At 45.1% G+C, this 22,877-nt stretch overlaps 1 protein-coding gene across 1 annotated transcript in view; it reads right to left on the bottom strand.

Moving 5' to 3' along the window:
* Positions 1-22,877, bottom strand: part of KLHL5 (kelch like family member 5) — a 439,436-nt gene that overhangs the window by 279,295 nt on the left and 137,264 nt on the right. The gene's annotated exons all lie outside the window — the stretch shown is intronic.

A 22,877-nucleotide genomic window follows, 5' to 3' on the forward strand; every position in this document is an offset into this window, starting at 1 on the left:
CTCATGTAATGCAAACGTCTCAGATAACCTTGGACAAGCCTAAAGGTCCACATGGGAACGGAGGCAGCAACGACTAACTCTCGCTTCGAGATAGATGAAGACGACCCACGTTCAGATTAGATACATTTCCAGTATCCAGGTCTTCTGCTCAAAGCTGCAGGAAGAAGCAGGTGCCCGAGGGCTCAGACACACAGTAGAGTGGCCTGGCACCATGCTAGAAGCCACACAAACTCAAGCTCGTTATACCCAGGCCAACGTGTTATTAACCCGCTACAGATAAAAGGGATCAAGGGCAGAGATGTGTGCTAGAAAATATTAACTCTGGCATTCAATTTCGTGGCAGGCTTTTGCAAAGGCAATAGGTTTGGCTTTGATATGTCAACACATCTAAACGGAAGCGTGCAAAAATGGGCTCAGACTTTTGGTGGTGTGACAACTTGCCTCTGCTTATGCCCCCTATGTCCCCGTTTCTTATTCCCCAAGCCGCTTGCTTTGTAAATAAAATATATTGCAGAGACTTAGGAGATACAGAAGGTGATAGGATGTACAGGGACACACATGAATAGTCTATGCGTGTTTGTGCTTGCTTGTGCATGTGGTGGCACCCTTAGGCCAGCTCTGTTAGCTTTTCCAATGTTTGTTGACAATGTTTATGAGGTCTCTAGATTCTACCAGTTTCTTATCCGGTTTAGAATTTTGCATTTCATTCGGGAATTTGAAAGGAATGGAGATGTGTTTGACCTAATTCATTAAAAAAGTAGCAATTTGTATGTGGTATTTCTTTATTAAAAAAGGCCAGAATTGTGGAGAGATGTGAGTGGCTTTATGTTATTGCTGGTGGACGTTGAAACGTCCCTGGAAATGTGATCAAATAAGGAGGTGTGTTGATTAGTACTTAAATCAAGAAAACCACCAACAAATCTCTTGTTGCCATGTGTGTGGCCTTTATGGTTTAGGTGTCATGTTTTAAACCTCCACAGTGAAGTACTTGAATAAGGAGGAGTTTATTGAGTAAATCAATTTGCATTGAAGGTACTTTGAGGGGATAAGGGCAACACTTCCCCGCTAGTTTTGAATGTTCTCTAGAACATTATTATTAAAACATTATTTTTCGTTATTTTTCAAATACCAATTTAATACATTAGCTATTTAAACAAAAACAGCTCAGCCGTCATACCATAGATCAGTGGATGCTCATTGTGGAATCAGTATGACTAACAAAACAACTTTTTGAGCTCTGGGGCAAGGGAGATTGATCTTCTTGTCCCTCCAATCAATGCCACCCTCTTTCTCCAAGCCACCACTCGCATAATGTTCTCTCAAACATGAATACGTTGGATCCTAGTGGGAAGATGATGTGCAGCACAGGTTTCCATGAACACAAGAGCATCAAGGCGATAGCCTCAAATGAGGAACGATATAGAAGCTGTAGTACTGACTGCAGTGCCAGGGTTAGGAGGCAGCTTTGATGTGATGTGTGGAGGAGTTCACTCAACTGAGAGGGGGAGATCCTTCCGAGTTGGCTGAGCAGATTTCACTTTGTGTTTGGGAAGTCTAGATCTGTAGACTGTGGTAGTAGGTTGGGTTGTGGTATCTGTGACCACAAAGTATGTGGCTGTCTAGGGTGTGTCAGAAGTACTGTTCATGGAATGATACTGTGAAGCACTGAGGTTTATGTGTGCATGTCGGGCTCTTCAGGAGTGGGTGTATCGAATGAAGTGTGACAGGGAGTGGTGTGAGGTGAACCTTCCTTGGGAGGAGACTGCATTGCTTATAGAGTGCGCAAGTGCTTGAGCTGCAGAGTGTTGTGAAATGTGTGTTCCACTCATTAGTAAGGGTTTGCAATGAAGACTTCCGGAGGGGATCTATTTCTTCTGTGGAGAGACTGTCTGCCATTCACAGGAGAAGGTGGGGGAGAGGTGGTCACAGAGCAAGCATTAAACGTGAAAAACAGGCAGCACGGACACACCGTTTTAGCAGTTTAAGGACACATGTCTCTACAACTGCACGTTATATTCTGACAATAGTTTCAGCTAATAAGGACACTGAGCAACAAAGCAACAAAGCGATATGCTCGGAATCACACTATTTAGATATGAAAAAACGTAGGATTAACCTCAGCTCACTCAGAGCTCAGATCGCAGAGTGGTCACTAGTTCTCAGCCTCTCCCTCAGATAGCTCTGTAAGAAGATGGAGGGAATGTGAATACAGTCCTGGCTTCTAGCAGCAGGAACGCACGGGTTCTCTGATGGGTGTGATAAAGTTATATAGTTTGTACCATTTTATGAGATTGCTGTATTTTTACTTTCAACCAAGTTAGGATTCCACCCCAGCAGTACAACATCCTCCAAGTGGAGATCAATGTGAGGTTCATGATGAAGAGCGGGTCACCAGCACCACCATGCAATGCAGAATGCTATTGGTGCCGCAAAATGTTTTCATAATTTACATCTAGGTTGGAAACACACTATTTTCAAAAACTTTTCAAGGAATGCGGACTTCGACGCTGAACGATTTTTCAGTAAAGAATCCAAAAGATATGGTTCAGAAAGGATTCCCGCATTGATGAGCGTAGCAGATCTGCACATACTGACTGGTCTTTGGTTCAATCTATTTTGCAGTGACTGGCGGAGCTTGCCAGGAAGGCGGATGAAGATATTAATTTTACTTCACAAGGTTAACTTTCTATCTGACTTTATTTATCTTGCCCGATGAGTAGCAAGCAGATAGTGTGCGCCTCTCTTTGACTGAGGACTTCGTGGATAGGGTAACTGGGGAACTACTTCATTGATAAATACAAACACAATGAGCGTGGACTATGTATTGATTAATTGACAATTATCCTGATGTGACTCTCCCTTGGATTCCTGGAGCAAATGTACGTGGATCAGAATTGTAATGTCAGTGGACCCTTATTAACGTCTTTAAACGCGTTAGCTGTGGTGAACACTATAGAGGGGGACCCTGACCCCCTAAACATCCATTGTGATTGTTTAACAAAGCTTGCAGTTGGTTTGAAATGATTAATAGGTGTGTTGTTGTGCGTGCAGCTTTGTCTCCGGTTTTAGTCGGCTTGTACCGAATAAAGCAAAGGAATCAGGAAGAGGAAACGCTTAACATTTTTAGTTGCTCTAGTCTAGTCTCTCTAGTTAGACTAGTACCAACCATATGAAGAGAGCTTTCTTGAACCACAGACCCTATCCGCCTGCAGTTAAAGAACCACGCACATTCAATGAGACTCATGCCAGTGAGCCTTTATGTATCTAACATCCCTGTCAGAGAAGATGAAGGTGACTATGGATGAAGGCTGAAGACGACTACAAAAGCCCGGGCTGAAGCACAAGAGACAGACTGTCAGACATTTGACAGTTTAGGGATGTCGGGGAAAGATGCAACCACATTAGTCATCCATACTAAAGGTTTTCTCCTGACACTGGACGCAAAGGTTGTAAATATTATGAGGCGATATGTGACAATTTCACAGCAATAATTCCTCAGGGAAAATGTTGAAATTAGTAAAAACAATACATTTATTAGCTATCGTCAGGCCAATAATGTGTGACAGATTCACCTCTCAGGTCCAAGGCACTTCTCCCACTTCAGTCACTTCTATCATGAAAACAGAGAACAAAGGACAGGAGTGAATAACACAACAATGGATCATCCAAAGAGTTTATCATGAGAAGCAAGACATGCTCTGGGGCTAAAGAGGAGCTGTCACAAACCACAATAAAAAGAAAGGTGGGGATACTGTCATAGGGGGGCAGAAGGTAAGAGAGACCTGGCAGTGATATGGTCTGGCACAGAAGTAGGTAAGATATGGGAGACAAGTGCCAAAGTAGGATGCAAGAAGCGAGAAGGGCAGGGCCTTCACTTCCGCAAGGCAAGATAACGAATGTCCTTACAAAAACGGGTAAGAGGTTCTAGCCTAACCCATACTCCACATATAGTTACTCATCACTAAAGGAGAAGGTAGAATTTCATATAAGAAAACAAGCATTTGCAATGCAGTGGGTCTCACGTTTGCTCAAGTTAGAGTTCTAAATTCCTAACTGGACTTTTCTTGCCGCACAAACTGAAAATAAAAAGTAAAACAGTTGACATAAGCGAGTCAATTCAAAGTGCCACCACCGCCATCAGCATGAGCGCAAAGGAGACACACTAAAGGAAAAAGTAGTTCGCTTGCAGTCAAAGTTATCGGCAAAAGTGCAATTATCCATGTAACAGGGTCGAAGGCCAAGGTGGTAACAAAACCGCCCCAAGGAAGGGCAAATGTAAAGCGTTTACCAACAAAAACAAAGGATTTTTAAAAGACAAGCACATGAACGAGTGATAGTGATGGGTGTAGTTAACAGCCCAAATACATACCAACATGTTGAAAAAGCAGCGCTTGCGCACTGCTATGGTCAACCTAAAAACTCACTACTGATGTAGCACAGGGATATTGCCAAAGTCAGTATCTCCTACAAGCTTTTTTTTAGTTAAATATTATGCGTTTCTTCTCTAAAACTCTAAATAGGCTCATAAATTGAATCAGGAAACCATTAAAAATGACTAGATAATATACCAGCACCTGACAATATTGTATGGGCCCCCTCAAATCCACATGGATGGGAATCTTTGAAGTGCTGGTCACTTCCCTAACAGATCTTCTCTTGGGACAGTTTAACATGATGGTATGTTTCACACTCCAAAAATCCCATAATAAAAATGTATCTATCCCCTATGATCTTTCTGGGGATAACTGTGTAGGCCATTTAGCTGTTATATCACGCTTGCAATCTGGGAGGACCCATAGCTATCCAGACCCATTACAATGTGTTGACAAATATACACAGCCCTGAGACGGACACATAGCACAAAAAATGCTAATCACAATAAAATATTACACAAGTTTTATCAGATTCATCACCTCACAGATTTTATCTGTCAATTAGTAACAGTTATACATGTATAGTCCACTTCGTTTAGCATGTATTAGAGCAATCAAAGTAGAACACATTAATCGGGACTGTTGAGCAATGTGTACTCTCAGACCTTATTAAGGGATAGATATAGGGGTCTGCCCACATAGAAAGAGAACCTCTATTTCACATCACCTGAATGCTGCTAAAAAAGTAGGAGACAATAATCAAAGCTGCAGAACAAAGATATCAAATGTAGAACTGAATTGCACACTCATTTCAAGCCTAAATGTATTCTGCAGGATTGTTTTTACACACCATTGGTAGAAAACCTGGTTCCAGTTTTATAAAACATTACCACCCATCTCCCAAAGGTCTGAAAAACATTCATGAACCAAAAGAAGTCAGCCACAGGCAGGCAGCACTTTAATGTTCCAAATCATGCTATCCTCCCGTGAGTCAGAGAACACTCAGTTGGCTGCCTTCTATATTTTCAGGCAAAAGTTGTAACACCTCATCACAGGTGTTTGTGGATCCAGACTCCTTGGGTTTTTTTTAACAACCATTTTAGGCAGCACATCCTATTCACTTAGAAGCGCTGTTAACTTGCTTAAATGGGGTAAGGCCACTGGCCTTGCAAAGTACCGGGTGACTTATATACATCAAAAATGAATATCTGGGTACCTTACATTAATACTGTTTGTAACGCGGTATCAGCCAGTGCCCCAATTCCATCAACATGGAAGGGGGCTAAGATATGCCTATTTTTTAAATGGGTAATCCAAGCGAGCTGTCCAACTTCTAGCCGATTAGTCTGCTAGACAATCTACAGAAGATTTTTGCAAGCAGAATTTTGACCAGCTGCAGGAATGGATTGAAGAGAGAGTGGTGCTATTTCAAGTCTCCAGGCTGGTCTTAGACCTGTGACCAGTGCCCTAGACCAAGTTTGATATTCTTGCTAATCAAGTGGAAGATTGGGGCTATTGTTGAGGGGACTTGTTTGTGGCCTTCATAGACCTTTATGCAGCATTCGATTTAATACCCAGAAAGAAGCTATGGTGTACACTGCAAAGGAAAGGAGTCCCGTCAAATGTACTAGGCCTTATAATTCACCAACATGAGGACATATTTGTAAAGATTAGGAGTGATAATAATGGGGAGCCGACTGATACAATCAGGGTAGAGTGGGGGGTGCGCCAGGGCTGTGTCCTGGCACCCACTTTCTTTTTTTTGTATATTAACAACTGTATTGAATATTTGAACAACTGTGTGAATGATTCCCCCAGTCTGGCTGATCAAAAAATACCCAGGTTGTTTTACACTGACAACACCCTTTATTGGCCAAAACAAGGAAGGGCCTCCAGAATTTAGTAAACCACGTTTGTTTATTCTGCAAGCACTTTAGGCTGGAGATTAATTCGGTAAAAACGAAGCTGATGATTTGTTCTAGGAAGAGGAAGCTGAATGCTAAGGTGACTCTGAACACTGTTAGCTTAGAGAGAGTTACTAAGTTCGACTATTTGGGCATCAGACTAACAGACTCAGGTGATTGGGGAGCTCAAATAATGAAAAGCTCACACACTATTAGCCATAAAGGGGGCACGTTGGGCAGGATGGCCAAAAAAGCCTAGTATTTCCCAGTTAATCCCGCTCTAGCTATATACAAAAATCCAGGTAAGGGCAGCAGCTCTTTATGGGGCCGAGTTGTAGGGCCTAAGTAATTTAAGCACCCTCGCTGTTAAAGAAAATAATTTCCTTAGGTATATCACGGGGATGGGGAAGAGCACTCTGTTGGGGCCTCTTAGACTAGACCTAGGGCTCCACCCAATAACAGATCTGGCAACCTGAAGGACCCTATAGTACTGGATCCGCCTCCAGGGAACTGAGTGATTGGAGTCCTATAGGGTTGGACATAGGGATATATTGGGGTGGGCTAAAGCTATAGAGGAGACAGGCTGGTTAAGGAAGTTGAGGTCCACTTGGGCAGAGCTTGGTTTCTTACAGTTTTGGGACACCCCAGAAGAAATTCTGTGAAATGCCGTCCCTACTGTCAAGCAAAACATTTTGGGAGGAGGTGTCCTCTCAGCTTCTACAAGCTGGTGCTAGAGGTCGTCTGGTGGGTGTTTTTTTCACAGTTAAAGCAGGAACCTGTAGAAGAGCCTTTTATGGATGTGATCAGATCAGCCGGTACTCGCGTCCTGTTTTTACAGTTCAGATATGGCATCTTACCCACAGCTACTTTTACTGCCAGTTGGGCCCCTGTGGAGGATGGCGACAAAGTATAAAATGTGCTGCTTGGCTGACGAACCAGATGAGCATTTGCTCTTGTTTTGCCCTAGATATGCTGCTCCTAGACGAAGATGGTTTGTGCCCTTATGTAAAAAAAATTATGTTTGATCGTGCAATTTCTAGAATATGTAAGAGTGATTCGCCGCTGGTGATCGTTAGAGCTGTATCTAAATTTATATACGTGTCCTGGATCATTAGACAGAAAGAACTTAGGGCACTAAAAACAAACCCGATTGAAGCACCTGCGTTGTGTTAACGCCGGGTTGTCAATTGATCTGTTTAGGAACTAATTATGTTTACTGATTTATTATGCTGTTTGAGTATTGAATTTTGTATTTTATTGAACTTCTATTTATTTGTTTTGCTGATTTTCACAATCTACGACGATGAAATTATCTATTTCGAACAGTCAATAAACTTTGAAACTTAGATGCGCAAATATGTGACATTCGAGTGTCATGACTTCACCATTTGTACACGTACCTTGCACGTCGTCATGGTAACACAAATACAACAGTGGAGGAAGTTGAGCACCTTCTGTGCACAGAGAACAACTAAACCACAGGAGGAACATCCTGAGAGAACAGCGCTGAGTGCGCCGCTAGCGCCAGAAGACTAGAGGCAAGAGAGCCCTCCTGGGAGCTAGAGACATGGAGAAACTCAGTGCAGGAAGAGACAAATGTGTTTGCTCACAGATGTGCCAGCTGACTGCCTGAATCGGGAGTTGAGAGAGGTGGCCTCAGCACTCCGGAACCTCTTTAGGAACCCAGGTGGGACCACCATCAGGGAATCTGAAGGGAACACATGAGACAGAGACCAGACTGTATAAAGGTGGCGAGTTGTGCAATGACATAACTCACTGAAGTCCCAGGGGATGCAGCAGGAACTGACAGGTCACATGGGGAATGTTGGATAGTATGGCGTTCTGCAACTTTCCGCCTCAACCTCATTGTGCGATCAGAAGGCAATACTTGGGGGAGGGAGAGTTGTTGACTGCTTGCATCCTTATTGGCTGGCAGCACCAACCTGCACCTCAGGGACCAGCCTTCTACCAGCATGACCGCATGAAGGCAATACTGATCTGAAACACCAGTCTCACGCTTAATTGTTTGGGGGGGGGGGGGGGGGGGGGCGGTGTCTGTTGCTCAGGCACATAACTGAAGATACAGCTTGGACTTTGTTTTCCTGTTTGTTCCATATCACAGCTCCTTAAGTGATTTTTTTATTCAGCTGAAAGACGAGTCATTCTGAATCTGTGTGTCTCTAAGACAGGGGGGGTGGGGGGACTGGTATTCCTTCGCACTTAACTCTGGATACTCCTGGATAAGGGAAAACTGTGAAAGTGTGGCAGGGAAGAGTGGGCCTCGAGGTAGCAAAGTTAGCAACTTTACAAGGCTGAGTAATGTGACTGTTGAAGGTAATCTCCCCTCCCTCTTTTAGAGCATCCTTTGAAGTGAACAGGCTATGTGAGGGCTTAAATGCAGGGCCCGGTGAGTGGACTTCTCAGCAAGAGTAGGGACACTGGAGAACGTCAGCGCAAACTGTCACAAATACTTGATCAACAAGCATTTCTCAAGAAGCCACGTGATAAGAGGGAGTAGAAAATCAACTGTGTCAGCTCCTTCTATGATGTCTCTGAAAGCTGAATATTCCCAGAAAAACGTGTTTGCGACCATAAGGGACTCTGGAACAAAAGATAAACAAAACGTCTAGGTAAATCTTTTGCTAGCAAATTGTAAGAAAATGTCTGAAATGTTTGAATAGGGTTAAAAGATATTACAAACTATTGCGATTGAAGAAAACCAATTAAAAGATTGTGCCAAGCAGCTAGTGATTCACAGCTCCTGCAACTGAAAGTGGAAGACGCACAAGGCTGCTAATGTTATAATAATGTCAGCTTTATACAATCCCCTGAGAAGACAGAAGGCCCAAGTGTGGAATTATTCACAGAAGACTGGATAAGATTTTGAAACTTAAGGAACTGTCAGCCTTCTTTTCTGGAGAAAGAGCACATAGTTCCCCCGATTACCCAGTGCCTCCACAAGTATCAAGAGGAGACTCTGGGAAACAGAACTAATGTATATCCATATACGGAACTTTTCCATATACAGCTTAGAATTATAGCTGAGGAGTCCTAGCATTTTTATTGACTGAATGATACATGGGAACTACAATCAGCGAAAGAATGAGAAACTGTGCAAAGGTTGAGCAAGAACACAACTGGTATGATCAGGGAAGATACTAGTTGTAGCAATGTATGTAATGAATTTTGGACGCGGTGGGCTGTTAGGGAGTCAAACTTAAAGACTGAGGAAACATTGTGGCAAACAAATGCTGAAGATACACACACGTTACCATGGGAAATGCAGAAACCACCAGTACTTGAACATGTACTTAACATTTGATCACTAAGAGGCAGGTGGATGAGGATACAAATAAACAAGAAGGTATTGGCTCCGAGTTCCCTGGCTTAGACTGTTCTACTGGGTGGCTCTGGACAATTCCTTTGCAAAGGTCGTCAGGTTCTTACGTTCTACCCTTCCTGTAATAGCACTATGTGAATAACTGGATGGGGGCTTGGTATCTGCCATGTCGGTCATTCTGGGACTGTTTCTCTAATCCTAGTTGGAGCGAGGCATATCTAAACAGAATTACCTTATCTTCTAGTTCCAGTTATGTTGGGCAGCAAGCACTTTGTGCAGTGGAGTGATAGGTGGATTCAGATCCACCCTACGAAAAAAAGGTTTGTAATGGAGCAGCAGAGAGTGTGGTTGTTGCTGGTCACATATGAGTGATGTCACAATGACAATTTCGCATAACGTTGTGATTTATGCCAACTACCTGCCTCATTATACTCAACCAACATCTACACAATCCCCCCGTTCTGTGCTAGATAAAAATTTCCCACCTGAAAAGTGGATGGACTGGGAAACAAGGTTAGGGCGATTGTTGCTCAGCTGCTTCTTAGACACAAATCAGATTCGGTCCTTTTACCGAAGATTGACATGGTAGGTAATGAGCCTGGGTTTATGAATAGAGGCAGGTATATTCTCCAAACACAAGAAAGCTTTTGCTTCAGGCTCCAGGAGTGTTGTCGTATACTTGAAAAAAACTGACCCATTTGGTACAGACAGAATATAAATAGATAAATAGGAATATGCCAAAAATGGAATGATGAGACAACAGGAGTGATTGCAGTTTATCCCCCCCCCTTAATTTACAACAAATGAGCTTGAACAAAATAGTGTTCCGACTTGCTGGAAGTGCTCTGGGCAAATAATGTGCTTGAAGGTGATTTTAAACTGGCCATGGACAACATTATTGATAGCCCACTTCTGTTGTAAGGGGGAGGCAAAATTCACGACTAGGAAGTTTCATGGTTGTTGTGAGCATGGCAGGTATTTTGAGGGTTCCCCACAAAAGGCCTGAACAGAACTACTTTTCTGGTGCCCACACTTCTTTCTCCTCCAGACTTAAAGAGGCTGAATACATGAGTATACAGACAGAGATATAGATCAATTTCTCGCTTGTAATAAATACTGAGAGGACAGGTCACTGGATAGGAAGCTGCATCTGGATGCTTGATGTTAACTAAATCTAAAGAAAGTGAACTGGATGGTAGAAGGTACGGATGGATACACTGAAGATAATGTTCAGTGACGACGGTAAGATCACAGAAGAGGCTCAACAAGGATGGGGAGAATGTTGGGTAATTTATAAGCTTGGCTAAGCAAGAGAGAGGCAGAAGACCGGTGGATACAGACGTTTACAAATATTAACGAAGTTAAGATAACAAGAGAAGCTACTCTTGCTTGAATCTTTAAGCTATCTCAGTCTATGTGTGAGATGTGCTGAGAAACTTCCTCTACCAAAACTGGGAGTCTCTGATACAGAATTACTAGAGGAAGAGGCGGCTGAAGAGGGTGTTCAGAAAGTATTCTCGAAACCACAACCTGGAAAGGTAAACAAACCAAATGAATTTGCAGTCGAGCTATTAAAAAGCTTTCCACGTGTATGTCAGCTCTTTTGTTAAATATCTTCGGACTGACACTGACTAGGGGAAGTCTCTCAAATAACCAGATAACAGGCTCTGTAATCCTAATACGTGCAAACGGTAAATGGAAAAGCAAATGTGCTTCAGACTGCTTGATACCAGCACTCAATTGAAAGAATAAAGGGCTCAAAGAGGCACCCATGTCCTAACTGTGGTGACTGAGTTCATATACTGGGACCAATCTGGTGTAATGGCGAGTAAATTATGCAGGCTAACCCTTAGAAATCTCCGTAACTGTCTTGAGATGACTCGTATAACCTCAAACCTATAATATTCCTTTAGTTGGATGCTGAAAAGGCATTTGACTCAGCAGGGTCCTTCATGTTGGACTCAGCAGGGCCCTTCGTGTTTACAGTTCTGTAAAACAAGATTCTCAGTGGGCTATTGGCTAATGTGGTATGATGGAATGTAGTGGGGAAAAGAGCATTAATGGTAATTTTTATTTTTGTTTTATTTTACCTTGACTGGACATTGAGCTTGCAAGGTCTATTTGAGGAGACAAATTCTCTGATTTTAACCCCTTCCCCGCCAGGGACGTAATGGTTACGTCCATGGCAGCGCCCGTGTGGCGCCATGGACGTAACCATTACGTCCTGGGACTGGCAGTCAGGGGAAGCGCTAGCGCTTCCCCCGAGGGCCGCCCCCCAACACCCCCAGGCCAGGGCTGAAAGGGGAATCCCTTCCCCTTTCACGCCCCCCCCCCCCCACCCTCCCCCATGACGTCAGCGCGCGATCGCACGCTGATTTCATGGAAAGGGGGAAAGACGCGCTGGAAGCCATTTGCTTCCAGCGCCTCTAAGGGAGAAGGTGAGTTTTTCACCTTCGTGCGGGGTGGGGGTGCTCTGAGAGAGGCTTCGAGGGAAAGGAAAGGGTTTTCCTTTCCCTCGATGTCTCTTTGAGCATTCCTGCTGCCCGATCGCGATGCGATCGGGCAGCAGGAATGCCCACTAGACACCAGGGATTTCTCTTTTGAATGCATACTAGTGTAGGGGAGCGACCCCTTGGGCAAGGGTCGCTCCCCTTTGGGGGCACATGTATTTTACGTCGTTTCTGCCCCCCCTGGGGGCAGATTGGCCCTATTTTTAGGCCGATCTGCCCCCAAGGGGGGCAGAAAGCCACTAGACACCAGGGATTTTATTGTTGATTTGTATTTTTTGTGTTGGGGGGCGGCCCCTTGGGCAAGGGTCGCTCCCCTTTGGGGGCAAATGTATTTTACGTCGTTTCTGCCCCCCCTGGGGGCAGATTGGCCCTATTTTTAGGCCGATCTGCCCCCAAGGGGGGCAGAAAGCCACTAGACACCAGGGATTTTATTGTTGATTTGTATTTTTTGTGTTGGGGGGCGGCCCCTTGGGCAAGGGTCGCCCCCAGGGGCCCTCATGTATTTTTGGGCAGTTCTGCCCCCCTTGGGGGCAGAGAGGCCTATTTTTTTTAGGCCTTTCTGCCCCCAAGGGGGGCAGAATCCCAATAGCGCCAGAAATAGTATGTATGTATGTGTGCTTTGTGTTGGGGGGTGGCCCCTTGGGCAAGGGTCGCTCCCCCCGGCGGCGCAATGTATTTATCGTCGTTTCTGCCCCCCTTGGGGGCAGATTGGCCCTATTTTTATGCCGATCTGCCCCCAAGGGGGGCAGAAAGCCACTAGACACCAGGGATTTTATTGTTGATTTTTATTTTTTGTGTTGGGGGGTGGCCCCTTGGGCAAGGGTCGCCCCCAGGGGCCCACATGTATTTTTGGGCAGTTCTGCCCCCCTTGGGGGCAGAGAGGCCTATTTTTTTTAGGCCTTTCTGCCCCCAAGGGAGGCAGAATCCCAATAGCGCCAGAAAGATATGTTTGTATGTGTGCTTTGTGTTGGGGGGTGGCCCCTTGGGCAAGGGTCGCTCCCCCCGGGGGCGCAATGTATTTATCGTCGTTTCTGCCCCCCTTGGGGGCAGATTGGCCCTATTTTTACGCCGATCTGCCCCCAAGGGGGGCAGAAAGCCACTAGACACCAGGGATTTTATTGTTGGTTTTTATTTTTTGTGTTGGGGGGCGGCCCCTTGGGCAAGGGTCGCCCCCAGGGGCCCACATGTATTTTTGGGCAGTTCTGCCCCCCTTGGGGGCAGATATGCCTATTTTTTAGGCCTTTCTGTCCCCAAGGGGGGCAGAATCCCCATAGCGCCAGGGATACTATATGTGTGTGTGTGTGCTTTGTGTGGGGGTGTGGCCCCTTGGGCAAGGGTCGCCCCCCCCCAAAGGGTGCAATGTAATCTGGGCGATTTCTGCCCCCTCCCCTTGGGGGTAGATTGGCCTATTTTTTTTTAGGCCCATCTTCCCCCAAGCAGAGAAGACTAGACACAAGGGAAAATGAAAAAATGGTTAGTGGCGGAGTGTTTGTCAACTGGCGAAGTATTTGCTTTTATGATAATAACAGTTTTTCTCCTTTTTGTTCTAGTTCAAAGCTTTTGCTGACTTTGCTGTGGCTTGTTGCAGTTTTGGCAGTAGTTGTCCTGCGGTTTGCGTAGTTGCATGTTTTAGGTAAGTAAATAAATTTACTCCAAGTGAGTATTGTTGCAATGCATGAATGACATGTTTGTAGGTGGTGTACTGAATGCAGGATTGTGTGTGAAATTGTCCTTAGAGTTATGCACAATGATTATTGTGTTGTCTTATGTCTAATTTGCTTTTTTTTTTCTCTTTTTAGTGGGATATCGTTGGTGATTGCTGTGGCTGTGCAGAGTAGTTGCTGGTGAGTCAAGCTTTTTCAGGCAAGTGAGCAGTATAGTTTTTGAGTTTATAATTCTTAGTGATAAACCTATACTTTGTTACTTATCTTACACAGTGCTGGTTGTTGGTGGTGTATTTGTCCAGTTAATTTTTGTAGGAAGGATCATGGCCAGCCGTAGGATGACCGCTCAGCAGGTTGTTAGTGTGCTTTTTGAGTCATCTTCTGACCATGAATATGAGACTGACTCTGCATCTGAGGCAGAGGAGGAAGTGCAGGATTCTGGAAGTGAATTTTCTGTCAGAGATGAATCATCTGATGATGAAGCCACTCTCAGTGCTGATGAAGGGCCTGTTTTAGAGGAGGACAGTGATGTGCCAATGGTGCAGGAGCCAGCGGCTGAAAGGCTTCCCATTGGAAGACCTGACGCATGGGTTGCACCAAACATGGAGCAGCCACAGTTGCCTGCGTTTACTGGTTTTCCAGGGTGTCGAGTTAATACGGAAAACTTTTTGCCCGTCAACTTTTTTGAGTTGTTTATGGACGATATATTTTTGGAAGAGATTGTTGAGCAGACTAATTTGTATGCAGAGCAGTTTTTGAGGGACAACGCTGCCAGACTTAGGCCACACTCTAGAGCTAGCCGGTGGATTCCCACAAATCTGGAAGAGTTGAAAAAGTTCTTGGGTTTAACTTTTTTGATGGGGCTGATAAGGAAGCCGTCGCTGTCTTCATATTGGTCTACTAGTCCCTTGATGGTAACTGCTATATTTCCTGCCATCATGAGTCGTAACCGGTATGCGCTTCTTCTTCGGATGTTGCATTTTGTAGATAATGCTTTAGCCTTGCCACGAGATCATCCTGATTCTGACCGTCTTTTTAAGATTAGACCTGTCCTTGATCATTTGGTAGATCGGTTTTCAGAGATCTAAGTTCCAGGGAAAGAAATATCTGTAGATGAGTCTTTGGTCCTGTTCAAGGGTCGTTTGGTTTTTAGGCAGTACATTCCTAGCAAGAGGGCACGGTATGGAATTAAATTGTATATGCTGTCAGAAAGTAGTACAGGATATGTTTATAATTTCCGGGTCTACACTGGTAGGGATTCCAATATTGACCCCCCTGGTTGTCCTCCCACTTTTGGAGTTAGTGAGAAAATTGTGTGGGAACTTGGTAGTCGACTGTTTAACAAAGGTCACCATTTATATGTAGATAACTTCTACACTGGAGTTCGGTTGTTCAAGGAGTTGTTCAGAGTGGACACTGTTGCTTGTGGCACAATCCGCTCTAATCGGAAAGGCTATCCAAAAGAGCTTGTCTGTAAAAAACTTGAGAAGGGACAGTGCAGTGCCTTGCGGAATGATGAGCTGCTAGCTCTGAAATTTGTAGACAAGAGGGATGTATACAAGCTAAGCACCATCCATGATGAGAGTACTTCACCTGTGGCTGTTTGGGGTCAGGTTGCCGAAGTGCACAAACCTGTGTGCATCTTAGACTATAATAAGCACATGGGTGGTGTTGATAGAGTAGATCAGAGGTTAGAACCTTACACTGCTGCTCGTAAGTCTTATGTGTGGTATAAGAAATTAGCGCTTCACTTGTTCCACTTGGCAACTTTTAATGCTTTTGTTGTGTTTAAGGATAGTTCTCCAGAGTCAAGGATGACATTTGTGAAATTTCAGGAGTCTATCATAGCTAGCCTTGTTGTGCTGGAACAGGCAAGAGTTCCTAGAGAAGCAGTGGTGGAGGATGTGGCTAGATTGAAAGATCGTCACTTTGCTGAGCACATTCCTCCCACGGCCAAAAAAAACTTTCCTGCTAAGAGATGTAGAGTCTGTGCTCGAAGAGGTATCAGGAAGGAGACTAGGATGTACTGCCCTGATTGTCCTTCAAAGCCTGGGCTGTGTGTGGGTGGCTGTTTCAGGAGCTACCACACACAGAAGAATTATTGGGAAATTCCGTGATCGTAAACTGGTGTTTTATATTTTTATATGTTCGGTTTCACGGTTGGCATTAGTCATGTATTCAGTTAGAGCTTTTGTGTTTGTAGTTTTGTACTAATTTATGATTAGTGGTTTCTTTGTTGTTTAAAAACAAAAAAAAGGGGATGGCATGTGTAGAGTGGCGCTTGGCTGGCGGCGTGGGTGTGGTGGCGCTTGGCTGGCGGTGTGTGTGGGGTGGCGCTTGGCTGGCGGTGTGTGTGGGGTGGCGCTGGGCTGGCGGTGTGTGTGGGGTGGCGCTTGGCTGGTGGTGTGGGTGGGGTGGCGCTTGGCTGGTGGTGTGGCGCTTGGCTAGCAGTGCCGGCCAAACGCCAGTCCACACACTCATCAGCTGGTGTGATTGCTGTATCAGGCATGTGGGCGTATGAAAGTGATGGGCCCTTGACTGGCGCTGTCTGTGGATGCGAGTCTTGTAATGTGCTGGGCCCGTGGCTGGCGGCGTGAATGGTCTAGTGCATGTCATGTATGAAAGGTGTGTGAATGGACTGTAAAGCGGTTGGTGCCTTGTCGTGGCTTTACAGCTCACGAGCTGTGAGTCATTGGTTCAGTTTTTTGGCCTTTCAGTTATTACCAGTGCATTTCACTTTTGTGAAATCTCTTGTTAATAAAATTTGATCTACTGAACCATCACTCACCCTCGTGCCAAATCCAACCAGTATGTGTGGTACAAATGACAAAACCTGCTCCGCTGTAATCAGGCGTCGCAGCACACTTGAGACACGCTAGGTGCCTCGGGTGGGACCCCGATGATGAAGCATGCCACCAACTTGGTTGGTGGGTGAGGGGTCTTCTTCACATAACCTAAGTGTGTTTCTTTTCACAATTTTAGTGTTTGGCACATCACGGACGTATGTGCACACATCAAAGTGATATATTCCAAAAATTCCTGTGTTTGGGGGGGAGGGCCCACCTATGTTTTTGGTCCTGGGTGCGGCCGTCATGTAGGGAAACCTACAAAACCCAGAAACTTTTTAAAACTAGGCACCCCAAGGAGTCTAGGGAGGTGTGGCTTGTGTGGCTCCCCCAACATTTTCTTACCCAGACTCCTCTGTAAACCTCAAAATTTGCATAAAAAAGCATATTTTCCTGATTTTTCTTAGTAGGATCACCGCTCCAGCACAAAATTCCTACTCCCCAGTTTTCCCCTCAGTCTCCCAAGTAAAATTACACCTCACTTATGTGGGTCCCCAAAGCAGAGTCCGTCTAAAGATGTATAAAAGAATATGCCCTTATAAACTTGCTGTGCTATCCCTTCTATCCCTTCAGGTTTTGGGCCTTATTCTGTTGCAGGCACCTGGCCCACCCACACAAGTGAGGTATCATTTTTATCGGGAGACTTGGGGGAACGCTGGGTGGAAGGAAATTTGTGGCTCCTATCAGATTCCAGAACTTTCTGCCACAGAAATGTGAGGAACATGTGTTTTTTTAGCCAAATTTTGAGGTTTGCAAGTCACCCCTCCTTGGATTCCCCTAGGTCTCTAGTTTTCAGAAATGCACAGGTTTGGTAGGTTTCCCTAGGTGCCGGCTGAGCTAGAGGCCAAAATCTACAGGTAGGCACTTCGCAAAAAACACCTCTGTTTTTTTCCAAAATTTAGGATGTGTCCACGTTGCGCTTTGGGGTGTTTCCTGTCGCCGGCGCTAGGCCTACCCACGCAAGTGAGGTATCATTTCTATCGGGAGACTTGGGGGAACGCTGGGTGGAAGGAAATTTGTAGCTCCTCTCAGATTCCAGAACTTTCTGCCACAGAAATGTGAGGAACATGTGTTTTTTTAGCCAAATTTTGAGGTTTGCAAAGGATTCTGGGTAACAGAACCTGGTCCGAGCCCCGCAAGTCACCCCTCCTTGGATTCCCCTAGGTCTCTAGTTTTCAGAAATGCACAGGTTTGGTAGGTTTCCCTAGGTGCCGGCTGAGCTAGAGGCCAAAATCTACAGGTAGGCACTTCGCAAAAAACACCTCTGTTTTTTTCCAAAATTTAGGATGTGTCCACGTTGCGCTTTGGGGTGTTTCCTGTCGCCGGCGCTAGGCCTACCCACGCAAGTGAGGTATCATTTTTATCGGGAGACTTGGGGGAACGCTGGGTGGAAGGAAATTTGTAGCTCCTCTCAGATTCCAGAACTTTCTGCCACAGAAATGTGAGGAACATGTGTTTTTTTAGCCAAATTTTGAGGTTTGCAAAGGATTCTGGGTAACAGAACCTGGTCCGAGCCCCGCAAGTCACCCCTCCTTGGATTCCCCTAGGTCTCTAGTTTTCAGAAATGCACAGGTTTGGTAGGTTTCCCTAGGTGCCGGCTGAGCTAGAGGCCAAAATCTACAGGTAGGCACTTCGCAAAAAACACCTCTGTTTTTTCCCAAAATTTAGGATGTGTCCACTTTGCGCTTTGGGGTGTTTCCTGTCGCCGGCGCTAGGCCTACCCACGCAAGTGAGGTATCATTTTTATCGGGAGACTTGGGGGAACGCTGGGTGGAAGGAAATTTGTAGCTGCTCTCAGATTCCAGAACTTTCTGCCACAGAAATGTGAGGAACATGTGTTTTTTTAGCCAAATTTTGAGGTTTGCAAAGGATTCTGGGTAACAGAACCTGGTCCGAGCCCCGCAAGTCACCCCTCCTTGGATTCCCCTAGGTCTCTAGTTTTCAGAAATGCACAGGTTTGGTAGGTTTCCCTAGGTGCCGGCTGAGCTAGAGGCCAAAATCTACAGGTAGGCACTTCGCAAAAAACACCTCTGTTTTTTTCCAAAATTTAGGATGTGTCCACGTTGCGCTTTGGGGTGTTTCCTGTCGCAGGCGCTAGGCCTACCCACGCAAGTGAGGTATCATTTTTATCGGGAGACTTGGGGGAACGCTGGGTGGAAGGAAATTTGTAGCTCCTCTCAGATTCCAGAACTTTCTGCCACAGAAATGTGAGGAACATGTGTTTTTTTAGCCAAATTTTGAGGTTTGCAAAGGATTCTGGGTAACAGAACCTGGTCCGAGCCCCGCAAGTCACCCCTCCTTGGATTCCCCTAGGTCTCTAGTTTTCAGAAATGCACAGGTTTGGTAGGTTTCCCTAGGTGCCGGCTGAGCTAGAGGCCAAAATCTACAGGTAGGCACTTCGCAAAAAACACCTCTGTTTTTTCCAAAATTTAGGATGTGTCCACGTTGCGCTTTGGGGTGTTTCCTGTCGCCGGCGCTAGGCCTACCCACGCAAGTGAGGTATCATTTTTATCGGGAGACTTGGGGGAACGCTGGGTGGAAGGAAATTTGTAGCTCCTCTCAGATTCCAGAACTTTCTGCCACAGAAATGTGAGGAACATGTGTTTTTTTAGCCAAATTTTGAGGTTTGCAAAGGATTCTGGGTAACAGAACCTGGTCCGAGCCCCGCAAGTCACCCCTCCTTGGATTCCCCTAGGTCTCTAGTTTTCAGAAATGCACAGGTTTGGTAGGTTTCCCTGAGCTAGAGGCCAAAATCTACAGGTAGGCACTTCGCAAAAAACACCTCTGTTTTTTTCCAAAATTTAGGATGTGTCCACGTTGCGCTTTGGGGTGTTTCCTGTCGCCGGCGCTAGGCCTACCCACGCAAGTGAGGTATCATTTTTATCGGGAGACTTGGGGGAACGCTGGGTGGAAGGAAATTTGTAGCTCCTCTCAGATTCCAGAACTTTCTGCCACAGAAATGTGAGGAACATGTGTTTTTTTAGCCAAATTTTGAGGTTTGCAAAGGATTCTGGGTAACAGAACCTGGTCCGAGCCCCGCAAGTCACCCCTCCTTGGATTCCCCTAGGTCTCTAGTTTTCAGAAATGCACAGGTTTGGTAGGTTTCCCTAGGTGCCGGCTGAGCTAGAGGCCAAAATCTACAGGTAGGCACTTCGCAAAAAACACCTCTGTTTTTTTCCAAAATTTAGGATGTGTCCACGTTGCGCTTTGGGGTGTTTCCTGTCGCCGGCGCTAGGCCTACCCACGCAAGTGAGGTATCATTTTTATCGGGAGACTTGGGGGAACGCTGGGTGGAAGGAAATTTGTAGCTCCTCTCAGATTCCAGAACTTTCTGCCACAGAAATGTGAGGAACATGTGTTTTTTTTTAGCCAAATTGTGAGGTTTGCAAAGGATTCTGGGTAACAGAACCTGGTCCGAGCCCCGCAAGTCACCCCTCCTTGGATTCCCCTAGGTCTCTAGTTTTCAGAAATGCACAGGTTTGGTAGGTTTCCCTAGGTGCCGGCTGAGCTAGAGGCCAAAATCTACAGGTAGGCACTTCGCAAAAAACACCTCTGTTTTTTTCCAAAATTTAGGATGTGTCCACGTTGCGCTTTGGGGTGTTTCCTGTCGCCAGCGCTAGGCCTACCCACGCAAGTGAGGTATCATTTTTATCGGGAGACTTGGGGGAACGCTGGGTGGAAGGAAATTTGTAGCTCCTCTCAGATTCCAGAACTTTCTGCCACAGAAATGTGAGGAACATGTGTTTTTTTTAGCCAAATTTTGAGGTTTGCAAAGGATTCTGGGTAACAGAACCTGGTCCGAGCCCCGCAAGTCACCCCTCCTTGGATTCCCCTAGGTCTCTAGTTTTCAGAAATGCACAGGTTTGGTAGGTTTCCCTAGGTGCCGGCTGAGCTAGAGGCCAAAATCTACAGGTAGGCACTTCGCAAAAAACACCTCTGTTTTTTTCCAAAATTTAGGATGTGTCCACGTTGCGCTTTGGGGTGTTTCCTGTCTCCGGCGCTAGGCCTACCCACGCAAGTGAGGTATCATTTTTATCGGGAGACTTGGGGGAACGCTGGGTGGAAGGAAATTTGTAGCTCCTCTCAGATTCCAGAACTTTCTGCCACAGAAATGTGAGGAACATGTGTTTTTTTAGCCAAATTTTGAGGTTTGCAAAGGATTCTGGGTAACAGAACCTGGTCCGAGCCCCGCAAGTCACCCCTCCTTGGATTCCCCTAGGTCTCTAGTTTTCAGAAATGCACAGGTTTGGTAGGTTTCCCTGAGCTAGAGGCCAAAATCTACAGGTAGGCACTTCGCAAAAAACACCTCTGTTTTTTTCCAAAATTTAGGATGTGTCCACGTTGCGCTTTGGGGTGTTTCCTGTCACCGGCGCTAGGCCTACCCACACAAGTGAGGTATCATTTTTATCGGTAGACTTGGGGGAACATAGATTAGCAAAACAAGTGCTATTGCCCCTTGTCTTTCTCTACATTTTTTCCTTCCAAATATAGGAGAGTGTGTAAAAAAGACATCTATTTGAGATATTCCCTATAATTCACATGCTTGTATGGTCACCCCGGAATTCAGAGATGTGCAAATAACCACTGCTCCTCAGCACCTTATCTTGTGCCCTTTTTGGAAATGCAAAGGTTTTCTTGATAGCAATTTTTTACTCTTTATATTTCAGCAAATGAATTGCTGTATACCCGGTATAGAATGAAAACGCACTGCAGGGTGCAGCTCATTTATTGGCTCTGGGTTCCTCGGGTTCTTGATGAACCTACAAGCCCTATATATCCCCGCAACCAGAGGAGTCCACCAGACGTAACGGTATATTGCTTTCCATAATCTGACATTGCAGGGAAAAGTTACAGAGTAAAACGTAGAGAAAAATTGATGTTTTTGTTCACCTCAATTTCAATATTTTTCTCTTTCAGCTGTTATTTTCTGTAGGAAACCCTTCTAGGATCTACACAAATGACCCCTTGCTGAATTCAGAATTTTCTCTACTTTTCAGAAATGGTTAGGTTTCTGGGATCCAGCATTGGTTTCATGCCCATTCCTGTCACTGACTGGAAGGAGGCTGAAAGCACAAAAAATTGCAAAAATGGGGTATGCCCCAGTAAAATGCCAAAATTGTGTTGAAAAATTGGGTTTTCTGATTCAAGTCTGCCTGTTCCTGAAAGCTAGGAAGCTGCTGAGTTTAGCACTACAAACCCTTTGTTGATGCCATTTTCAGGGGGAAATCCACAAGCCTTCTTCTGCAGCCACTTTTTCCATTTTTTTTAAAAAAAACGAAATTTTCACTGTATTTTGGCCAATTTCTTGGCCTCCTTCAAGGGAACCCACAAAGTTTGGGTACCTCTAGGATCCCTAGGATGTTGGAAAAAAAGGACGCAAATTTGTCTTGGTTAGCTTATGTGGACAAAAAGTTATGAGGGCCTAAGCGCGAACTGCCCCAAATAGGCAAAAAAAGGCCTGGCACAGGAGGGGGAAAAGGCCTGGCAGCGAAGGGGTTAAGGAAGAATTGTAAACATGATCTTTTTAGCAAATGCCATTGCAATTGTTTTACTATTTGATGCAAAGAAAAAAAAACAATAAAAGTTGTATCAAAAGAGGATGAAATAAGCCACTCTTCAGTATCAGGTGACAGTGTCTGGAAGTCCATTAGCATTCATTACCATCTGTGAAATGTTTTCACAAGTCTCTTAATCAATATACAAGAAAGATGTTAAATTGCATCCCCGTCGGTGTCAGAAAAAGAGGACAGAGAGATGTTACACCTGCCACCATTGGTGTGGTTTTCCCTAACTTTTTGTCTTAAGACCTCCTGAATTTGCTGACTTAGTTTTTGATGGCCCTTGGACTCTTTGCACTTTACCATGGCTAACCGGTGCTAAAGTGCTTGAACTCTCCCCTTAAAACACAGTCAGATTGGCTTATACCCAATTGGTTCATTTACTTTACTTGTAAGTCCCTAGTAAAGTGGCACGATTCGTGCACAGGGCCTGTAAATTAAATGCTACGACTGGGCCTGCTGAACTGATTGTGCCACCCACATAAGTAGCCCTTTGAACATGTCTCAGGCCTGCCACTGCAGCCTGTGTTTTGCCAGTTCTAAACTGTCATTTCGACCAGGCAAAGTAAACCTATTGACAGGTCCAAACCTTCCTTATAAATGCATATAGGTCACCCCTAGAGTAGGCCCTGGATTGCCCAAAGGGCGAAGTGCAATGTATTTAAAATGTAGGACATGTACA

The sequence above is a fragment of the Pleurodeles waltl genome, chromosome 1_2 (assembly GCF_031143425.1).
Source record: "Pleurodeles waltl isolate 20211129_DDA chromosome 1_2, aPleWal1.hap1.20221129, whole genome shotgun sequence".
NCBI classification, from domain to species: Eukaryota; Metazoa; Chordata; class Amphibia; order Caudata; family Salamandridae; genus Pleurodeles; species Pleurodeles waltl.